The sequence below is a fragment of the Coregonus lavaretus genome (assembly GCF_964263955.1).
Source record: "Coregonus lavaretus genome assembly, chromosome: 39".
NCBI classification, from domain to species: domain Eukaryota; kingdom Metazoa; phylum Chordata; class Actinopteri; order Salmoniformes; family Salmonidae; genus Coregonus; species Coregonus lavaretus.
This window is the reverse complement of record NC_140026.1, coordinates 14,571,402-14,582,214: the sequence shown is the minus strand read 5'-3', so window position 1 is coordinate 14,582,214 and position 10,813 is coordinate 14,571,402. Positions and strand designations below refer to the sequence as shown.

Below are 10,813 nucleotides of genomic sequence, written 5' to 3'. Positions count from 1 at the left end.
AGTAAACAAGAGGAGGTTTCAAGTGTTTTAAATGTTTTGTCATTTTTCTTTTAGCGGGGACCCCTTCTCAGCAGAGCCAGTATGGGAATCCTCATGCCAACACCTCAGACCAACAGGTTAGCAGAATTGCTGTATCAAGAGTGAGACTGGATAACAGTATTAAAGCTAAATATTACAGCATTAGATTTGACCCAGATTCTGAATTGAGTGAGTCTGTGTTTCATCCCCATAGTGTAACTCCACGGTGATGATGCTGCCCTAAACTATACCGCCCTGAAGTTCCCTGACAAGAAGAGTACCAATCCCAGGAGACAGAGGAGAGAGAGAGAACAGAGAGAGGAAGAAACCATCTACTCTTGTGTGAGTCATCAAGACAGGACTTGACATGTATGGGTCATCCAATAAGAATCAGCCCCACCCCTCCTCTGAACTCCACTTTGATGTTGATTGTGCCTGTGTGAACTGGCGATTATATACTCTACATTTCTTATTTGCTGTAGGATGCCTTTGCAGGGGCCTATTGGATGAGGTTGACTGACTGCATACATTTGTTTTTGTATAAACAACATTTATATAATAATTTTGCAAATGTCTGAACTCTTCCTTTTGATGATAATAGCTGTAACCTGCCTTTATGCTAGTTTGATATTTCAATAAACATGTTTTTATTTCGAAGTTTAATGGCCCAATTCTTACCATTTATTTGCACCAGGTATCAAAGGATCACATCTTTATTTTGTCAAAAAGGTGCCAACCTCACCAGAATTAATTTCCTCCTGAAAGCTTGAACTGCCTTCTACAGACATGAAGTGAGAAATACAATGTAAAGCCCCTGTGTATGTCAAAGAGGACATATGTACCACTAGTCTCAGCCACCCACCCAAATGATGAAAAAATACAAACCAGTAACTCTGACTTTAAGTCATTTGAAGGGCTGCTCTAACTATGGTATGCCACAGGACACGTTAGATTGTAGTTTTTATCAGATGGTTTATGCCTATTCAGAGAGCCAATGAAATCACTTTGTTCAGTGTTTCCGCCTACTTCATAATGACTACCCGATGAGTGTCATCATATAAAAGGTGCCCCGTTGTCAGACCCACACACTATACAGTGCAGAAAGGACATTAAAATGATGATTATATATTGGACAATCTTTTTGTTTTACACCAATTTTGGTAAGTAAGAAATATTCATGTGGATCCTTGTACTTTTTATGTCAGTCTTTTTGAATCCAATTGAATGACCATGTAGTCTGAATAATGATAATAATGTATCATTCTGTACTATACCTTTGTCTTTGATTTATTTAGTTTGTTTGCCTCACAGGTTGTGTACTTAACAAAAATGTAATCCAACCAGACCCTGTGATGGTTACACACCTTGGACAAAGTGTATCTCTCACTTGCTTTTGTCGATCTGATTTGATCAAAGTCTCTTGGTTCAAGCAAACTGTTGGACAGAAACCTCTTCTCATGACAGTATCAATTTATCCCGAAAAAAAACAAACATATTTCAACAACTTTTACAAGGACTTTACGGAGAATAAACGTTTGAGTGTGAAGAGAGAAGTTGACAGCTGTAACCTGACAATCTCAAAGATAGAGTCAGGGGACTCAGCTACATACTACTGTGGTAGTATGTTAGCGAGTGATGTCACATTTGGAGAAGGAACAGTTATATTTGTGAAAGGTAACATCAGTTCCTTTTAAAAATGTTAAATACTGAAGTGTGTTCCTATAATGGTAAATTAATGAATTTGGAGGAAAATAGAATGTACACACCATGATCTTACTCACTCTCTTCAGATTCAGAGTCCAACAGCATGTCTGTGATCCAGCAGCCTGTGTCTGAGTCAGTCCAGCCAGGAGACTCTGTGACTCTGAACTGTACAATACACACTGAGACCTGTGCAGGAGAACACAGTGTCTATTGGTTCAGACATGGCTCAGGAGAATCCCATCCAGGAATAATTTACACCTATGGAGACAGGAGTGATCAGTGTGAGAGGAGCCCTGAGGCTGGGTCTCCTACACAGAGCTGTGTCTACAACCTCCCCAAGAGGAACCTCAGCCTCTCTGATGCTGGGACTTACTACTGTGCTGTGGCCTCATGTGGGGAGATACTGTTTGGCAACGGGACCAAGCTGGACATTGACCGTAAGTTATATTTCTGACATTTCTGAAAATGTCTAAAATTCTTTAACATTGTTGTGAATAAATTGTATGCCTGGTTGAACAAAATGTCCTGAATTTCCTCTATCACTGTCTGTATTTCTACAGATGGTTGTAAGGAGGACCATGTTCTCTTGGTGTACTGTCTGGGTGTAGCGTTGGCTCTTTGTGTCATCCTCATCATTGTCCTTGGTTGTGTTTTGTATAAGATGACCAAGAAAACCTCTCTGCTGTGTAGAGGTAAGTGGTATCATTGTGAACAATATACACTGCATTCGGAAAAAATTCAGACCCCTTGACTTTTTCCACATATTGTTTTACTTTACAGCCTGTTTTAGTCATGAAATTGGGTTAATTCATTGTATGATGATGATGATGATGATTCCACCATGTGTTTGTCTACAGGAAGGCACCCTCAGTCAAGTACTTCATCAGTCTCCAGTTCTCATAACCAGGTAGACAGACCTAACAGTGGTCCAGCTGTTGCTGATTCAATGTATTTTATCTTCAAAATATTAAAATAGGCATTTACCTAAAGGTGTTGTTTCACTATAAATATATTTGTCTAATAGCAAACATTTGGATTTTATATTTGTTATTCCTCTCAGGATCAAGATGCTGACACACTCCATTACGCCGCTCTGAACGTCATCCACAAGAAAGTAAACGCCGGGAGACAGAGGAGTGCCATGGAGAGTGACACTGTGTACTCTGGGGTGAGATGCCAAAACATGGACTGAAACGTCAACTTTTGCTCTTTAATAACTTGCATTGATTTAGTGTTTTCTACCCTATATGTATAACCATGGCTTTTTCATTGTGTATTACAATTACTTGTATTCTGTCAAGCTCCTTCTAACATTGATACTGGAAATGCATTTTAGATCCAATAAAACATTCAACTGCTTTCATTCAGAGGCATTGTTTGGTTTGCATTCATATTGTTCTCTGTCCATAGATTTCACCCACAGATTCTGCATTTTACAACCATGTTAGGCTTATGCTCAATGTAACAAAGCTATTTTTGGTTGCATCTATTGACTGGTGTTTTAGTTTGTCTCAAACTGTTTTGTAGCTGTACCCCGGAAACATCTCTGTGGTGTTCTGAATGCCCTAAATAGATTTAACTCTCAGCTAAACTCATCTCTAACCCCCAGCAATAAACTTCAGTCCTCACCACGCACTCTCTACACACACCTCAGTGCATTTAAACCACAAAAAAAACACGTCACTAAGATTACAACTCACTCTCTTCATGAGGAAAGCCTTGAAGTAAAAATAAACATCCTAGCTGAATATACTTTGAACAGAATGTATATTGTTGAGACTGATTTCAGATATGACAATGTACACATTGTGACTGAGCAGTTTTCACAAACTATTGACAAAATGTGAATGTATAAGTCCCCCTTGCAGGACTGCAATTAATTTATATTTCAATAGGGAGCAGCAGTGTATATGAAGTCCCTGTGTCAGCTTCAAATCAAATCAAATCAATGTCGCCAGAGGGGAGGCTGCCGTTTTAGGGGCTCCTAACCAATTCTGCTATTTCTTTATTTTTTTGGCATTGTTTATAACTTATTTTGAGCATAATGTTGCTGCTACCGTCTCTTATGACCGAAAAGTTATTCTGGATATCAGAACAGCGATTACTCACCTCGAACTGGACGTAGATTTTTTCTTTAATGCGTCTGACGCGAACAATATAATGTTGCTCCCAGACAAGGCCCAAATCCCCGTCATTTACATGAAGAAAATAAGGAAATACAGGGGGCGCAGATCAGGGTGCCTTGTGAGAATTTGTCTGCGAGTGGATAACCTCTACCATCCGTTCTATTGGCCAACGTGCAATCACTGGAGAATAAAGTGGATGAACTCCGTTCGAGACTATCCTACCAATGGGACATTAAAAACAGTAATATCTTATGTTTCACTGAGTCGTGGCTGATCGACGACATGGATAATATACAGTTGGCTGGGTTTTCCTTGCATCGGCAGGACAGAACAGCTATGTCCTGTAAAACGTAGGGTGGGGGTGTGTGTGTGTCTATTTGTCAATAACAGCTGGTGCACGATGTTTAATATTAAGGTAGTCTCGAGGTATTGCTCGCCTTAGGTAGAGTACCTCATGATAAGCTGTAGACCACACTATCTACCAGGAGAGTTTTCATCTATACTGTTCGTAGCTGTCTATTTACCACCACAACCTGAGGCTGGCACTAACGCGCTGTATAAGGCCATAAGCAAACAAGACAATGCTCATCCAGAAGCGGCGCTCCTAGGACTTTAATGCAGGCACATTTCAATCTGTTTTACCTCATTTCTACCAGCATGTCACATGTGCAACCAGAGTAAAAAAAAACTCTTGACCACCTTTACTCCACAAACAGAGACACGTACAAAGCTCTCCCTCGCCCTCCTTGGGCAAATCTGACCGTATTTCTATCCTCCTGATTCCTGCTTACAAGCAAAAATATCAGTGACGCGAGCCTACCAGATGGACTAAATGCCTTATATGCTCACTTCGAGGCAAGCAACACTGAAGCATGCATGAGAGCACCAGCTGTTCACATCTACACCATCATCCTGGAAACCCTAGACCCACTCCAATTCGCATACCGCCCCAACACATCCACAGATCAATTACACTCCACAGTGTTCTTTCACACCTGGACAAAAGGAACACCTATGTGAGAATGCTGTTCATTGACTACAGCTCAGTTTCAACACTATAGTGCCCACAAAGCTCATCACTAAGCTAAGGACCCTGGGACTAAACACCTCCCTCTGCAACTGGATGCTGGACTTCCTGACGGGCTGCCCCAGATGATAAGGGTAGGCAACAACACATCTGCCATGCTGATCCTCAACACGGGGGCCCCTCAGGGGTGTGTGCTTAGTCCTCTCCTGTTCTCCATGTTCACCCACGACTGCGTGGCCAAGCACAACTCCAACACCATCATTAAGTTTGCTGACGACATAACGGTGGTAGGCCTGATCACCGACAATGATGAGGAGGAGGTCAGAGACCTGGCAGTGTGGTGCCAGGACAGCAACCTCTCCCTCAACTTGAGCAAGACAAAGGAGATGATCGTGGACTACAGGAAAAGGAGGGCCGAACATGCTCCCATTCAAATCGACAGGGCAGTAGTGAAGCGGGTCAAGAGTTTCAAGTTTCTTGGTGTCCATATCACCAACAAACTATTATGGTCCAAACATACCAAGAAAGTTGTGAAGAGGGCATGACAACGCCTTTTCCCCCTCAGGAGACTGAAAAGATTTGGCATGGGTCCCCAGATCCTCATAAAGTTCTACAGCTGCACCATCGAGAGTATCCTGACCGGTTCCATCACCGCCTGGTATGGCAACTGCTCAGCATCCGACCGTAAGGCGCTACAGCGGGTAGTGCGTGCCGCCCAGTACATTACTGGGGCCAAGCTTCCTGCCATCCAGGACCTATATACTAGGCGGTGTCAGAGGAAGGCCCAAAAAATTGTTAAAGACTCCAGTCCCCCAAGTCATAGACTGTTCTCTCTGCTACCGCACGGCAAGCGGTGCCGGAGGGCCAAGTCTAGGTCCAAAAGGCTCCTTAACAGCTTCTACCCCCAAGCCGTAAGACTGCTGCAAAATTAATAAAATGGAGCACCCTGCAGAAAGACTACTGCAGGGTGCTCTGTGAGAAGGAGACCAATAGAGGAGGATCCTCCTTCTGCTAGATTGTTTCCTTTAAGAACCACACTAACCACAGAGTAAAACAGACTAGATAAAGTGTCACATTAGCTAGTGCTTTCAAGACAACTGGGAACTTTGAAAAAATCAAGGTCGAATCATGACATCAGTGATATTCAGGTCGGAGCTCTAGAAAGAGGCCCGAGTTCCTAACTTGGAATTCTGAGTTGGATGGCTGTTCAAAAACATATTTTCCCAGTATGAGCTAGTTATTTTCAGAGATCTCCCAGTTCCGAATTTCCAGTTGTTTTGCGGCAGAAGTCATGCTGGATTGACAGCATGGCCAATGTTGAATGTTTATCCTTTTAAGTTTGGAAAAGAGACCCTTAAACCCAGACTTGGATCACACATCCACGCCACTGAATAGCAGGCTAGTCATTGCTTTGCAATGCTTGCAGATAGCCACTGATTCCTTCCAAATCACTCACTGTTGAATTTGCGATTTCCAACTTGTTGTGTTATGTTTATGTCCAATGGCCGATGAGCACTGATATGTTTGATCTATGATTTCTCTTCAATTTCTCTTCATATGACAAGGATTTGCCAGTAGATTGTCGTCTTGATTCATGATGATGACTGCTAGCTTGCTGGCTAAGATTCTGAAAGTACGATGTTGACATCCAATCAAAGCTACTGAAGATATAATGTGATTTGACGTCATTTTATCTGTGGCCAATGACCTTGAGCCTTCTTGGATGGGCACTTCTAATGTAACTCTATGGCAGCACCCAAGGGGTTTGAATTTTCGAGCTCTCCCTGTAGTGTCCCCATGAGTCCCCATGAGTAACAGAACACTGAGCCAATCACGGCACAACTAGAGAACATTACCAACCACTGCGCTCCGTATTTTTCCACTGGCTGCCCCACCACCACAGAAAGCACTGAGCTAGGCTGAAACACTTGCATTTTGAAGCTGCCTTACTCAAGAAAGCAAAAAAGAGACCATGTTTGTATGTGGTGTTATTAACTAAATTATACCTTTATCTTCAATTTAGTTAGTTTGTTTGCTTCACAGGTTGTGCACTTAACAATGATGTAATCCAACCAGACCCTGTGATGGTTACACACCTGGGACAAAGTGTATCTCTCACTTGCTTTTGTCGATCTGATTTGATCAGAGTCTCTTGGTTTAAGCAAACTGTTGGACAGAAACCTCTTCTCATGGCAACATCATATTATGGAACTGAAAATAGTTTTTATTACAACAACTTTACTGAGACTAAACATCTGAGTGTGAAGAGAGGAGTTGACAGCTCTAACCTGACCATCTCCAAGACAGTCAGGGGACTCAGCTACATACTACTGTGGTAGTATGTTAGCGAGGGATGTCAAATTTGGAGAAGGAACTATTTTAAGTGTCAAAGGTAACTTAAGTTGCTTTTTAAAATGCTGGTATTGAAGTGCGTTCATATAATGCTAAATAAATTAATCTACCAGGAAAATAGAATGTACACACCATGATCTTACTCACTCTCTTCAGATTCAGGGTCCAACAGCATGTCTGTTCTCCAGCAGCCTGTGTCTGAGTCAGTCCAGCCAGGAGATTCTGTGACTCTGAACTGTACAATACCAAATCAAATCAAATCAAATCAAATTTTATTGGTCACATGCGCCGAATACAACAGGTGCAGACATTACAGTGAAATGCTTACTTACAGCCCTTAACCAACAGTGCATTTATTTTAAACAAAAAAAGTAAGAATAAAACAACAACAAAAAAAAGTGTTGAGAAAAAAAAGAGCAGAAGTAAAATAAAGTGACAGTAGGGAGGCTATATATACAGTAAAATAAAGTGACAGTAGGGAGGCTATATATACAGGGGGGTACCGTTGCATTGTCAATGTGCGGGGGCACCGGCTAGTTGAGGTAGTTGAGGTAATATGTACATGTGGGTAGAGTTAAAGTGACTATGCATAAATACTTAACAGAGTAGCAGCAGCGTAAAAAGGGTGGGGTGGGGGGGCAGTGCAAATAGTCCGGGTAGCCATGATTAGCTGTTCAGGAGTCTTATGGCTTGGGGGTAGAAGCTGTTGAGAAGTCTTTTGGACCTAGACTTGGCACTCCGGTACCGCTTGCCGTGCGGTAGCAGAGAGAACAGTCTATGACTAGGGTGGCTGGAGTCTTTGACAATTTTGAGGGCCTTCCTCTGACACCGCCTGGTATAGAGGTCCTGGATGGCAGGGAGCTTTGCCCCAGTGATGTACTGGGCCGTACGCACTACCCTCTGTAGTGCCTTGCGGTCAGAGGCCAAGCAGTTGCCATACCAGGCGGTGATGCAACCAGTCAGGATGCTCTCGATGGTGCAGCTGTAGAATTTTTTGAGGATCTGAGGACCCATGCAAAATCTTTTTAGTCTCCTGAGGGGGAATAGGCTTTGTCGTGCCCTCTTCACGACTGTCTTGGTGTGTTTGGACCAGGATAGTTCGTTGGTGATGTGGACACCAAGGAACTTGAAGCTCTCAACCTGATCCACTACAGCCCCGTCGATGAGAATGGGGGCGTGCTCAGTCCTCTTTTTTTTCCTGTAGTCCACAATCATCTCCTTTGTCTTGGTCACGTTGAGGGAGAGGTTGTTGTCCTGGCACCACACGGCCAGATCTCTGACCTCCTCCCTATAGGCTGTCTCATCGTTGTCGGTGATCAGGCCTACCACTGTTGTGTCGTCGGCAAACTTAATGATGGTGTTGGAGTCGTGCCTGGCCATGCAGTCATGGGTGAACAGAGAGTACAGGAGGGGACTGAGCACGCACCCCTGAGGGGCCCCCGTGTTGAGGATCAGTGTGGCAGATGTGTTGTTACCTACCCTTACCACCTGGGGGCGGCCCGTCAGGAAGTCCAGGATCCAGTTGCAGAGGGAGGTGTTTAGTCCCAGGATCCTTAGCTTAGTGATGAGCTTAGAGGGCACTATGGTGTTGAATGCAGAGCTGTAGTCAATGAATAGCATTCTCACGTAGGTGTTCCTCTTGTCCAGGTGGGAAAGGGCAGTGTGGAGTGCGATAGAGATTGCATCATCTGTGGATCTGTTGGGGCGGTATGCAAATTGGAGTGGGTCCAGGGTTTCTGGGATTATGCTGTTGATGTGAGCCATGACCAGTCTTTCAAAGGACTTCATGGCTACAGACGTCAGTGCTACGGGTCGGTAGTCATTTAGGCAGGTTATCTTAGAGTTCTTGGGCACGGGGACTATGGTGGTCTGCTTGAAACATGTTGGTATTACAGACTCAGTCAGGGACATGTTGAAAATGTCAGTGAAGACACTTGCCAGTTGGTCAGCACATGCTCGGAATACACGTCCTGGTAATCCGTCTGGCCCTGCGGCCTTGTGAATGTTGACCTGCTTAAAAGTCTTACTCACATCGGCTACGGAGAGCGTGATCACATAGTCGTCCGGAACAGCTGGTGCTCTCATGCATGCTTCAGTGTTGCTTGCCTCGAAGCGAGCATAGAAGTGGTTTAGCTCGTCTGGTAGGCTTGTGTCACTGGGCAGCTCGCGGCTGTGCTTCCCTTTGTAGTCTGTAATAGTTTTCAAGCCCTGCCACATCCGACGAGCGTCAGAGCCAGTGTAGTATGATTCAATCTTAGACCTGTATTGACTCTTTGCCTGTTTGATGGTTCGTCGGAGGTCATAGCGGGATTTCTTATAAGCGTCCGGGTTAGAGTCCCGTTCCTTGAAAGCGGCAGCTCTACCCTTTAGCTCAGTGCGGATGTTTCCTGTAATCCATGGCTTCTGGTTGGGGTATGTACGTACGGTCACTGTGGGGACGACATCATCGATGCACTTATTGATGAAGCCAGTGACTGATGTGGTGTACTCCTCAATGCTGTCTGAAGAATCCCGGAACATGTTCCAGTCTGTGCTAGCAAAACAATCCTGTAGCTTAGCATCTGCGTCATCTGACCACTTTTTTATTAGCCGAATCACTGGTGCTTCCTGCTTCAGTTTTTGCTTATAAGCAGGAATCAGGAGGATAGAGTTATGGTCACACACTGAGACCTGTGCAGGAGAACACAGTATCTATTGGTTCAGACATGGCTCAGGAGAATCCCATCCAGGATTCATTTACACCCAAGGAGACAGGAGTGATCCGTGTGAGAAGAGCCCTGAGGCTGGGTCTCCTACACAGAGCTGTGTCTACAACCTCCCCAAGGGGAACCTCAGCATCTCTTACTACTGTGCTGTGGCCTCATGTGGGGAGATACTATTTGGGAAAGGGACCAAGCTGGACATTGAAAGTAAGTGATATTTCTGACATTTCTGAAAATGTCTAACATTCTTTCACATTGCTGAGAATATATTCCATGCCTGGTTGAACAAAATGTCCTGAATTTCCTCTATCACTGTCTGTATTTCTACAGATGGTTGTGAGGAGGACCATGTTCTCTTGGTGTACTGTCTGGGTGGCTCTTTGTGTCATCCTCAGCATCGTCCTTGGTTGTGTTTTGTATAAGATGACCAAGAAAACCTATAATAATAATAATAATAATAATAATATAATAAAAAAACCTCTCTGCTGTGTAGAGGTAAGCGTTATCATTGTGAACAATATACAGTGCATTCGGAAAATACTCAGACCCCTTGACTTTTTCCACATATTGTTTTACTTTACAGCCTGTTTTAGTCATGAAATTGGGTTAATTCATTGTATGATGATGTTGATGATGATGTTGATAATGATGATGATGATGATGATTCCTTCATGTGTTTGTCTAAAAGCAATGCACCCTCAGTCATGTGGTCCGGCAGTCCCCAATTCTCATAACCAGGCATGCAGACCATAAAGTGAAAAAAATTCTGTATGAGTTTGATGAATTGTAAACAGATCCTTCTATCAAAATATCAGGTAATTTCCTAATGTCTTTGGAATTTGTTTTGCTATTCCTTTTAGGATCAAGAAGATGATGACACACTC

The 10,813-nt window shown here is 43.5% G+C and overlaps 1 pseudogene across 1 annotated transcript in view; it reads left to right on the top strand.

Moving 5' to 3' along the window:
- The first annotated feature begins 1,135 nt into the window (after positions 1-1,135).
- LOC311112957 overlaps positions 1,136-10,813 on the top strand; it is a 99,881-nt pseudogene continuing 90,203 nt past the window's right edge. Inside the window, exons 1-2 of the transcript in view lie at positions 1,136-1,178; positions 6,919-7,267. The product of the transcript in view is annotated as an uncharacterized misc_RNA (transcript). The remainder of the gene's footprint in view (positions 1,179-6,918; positions 7,268-10,813) is intronic.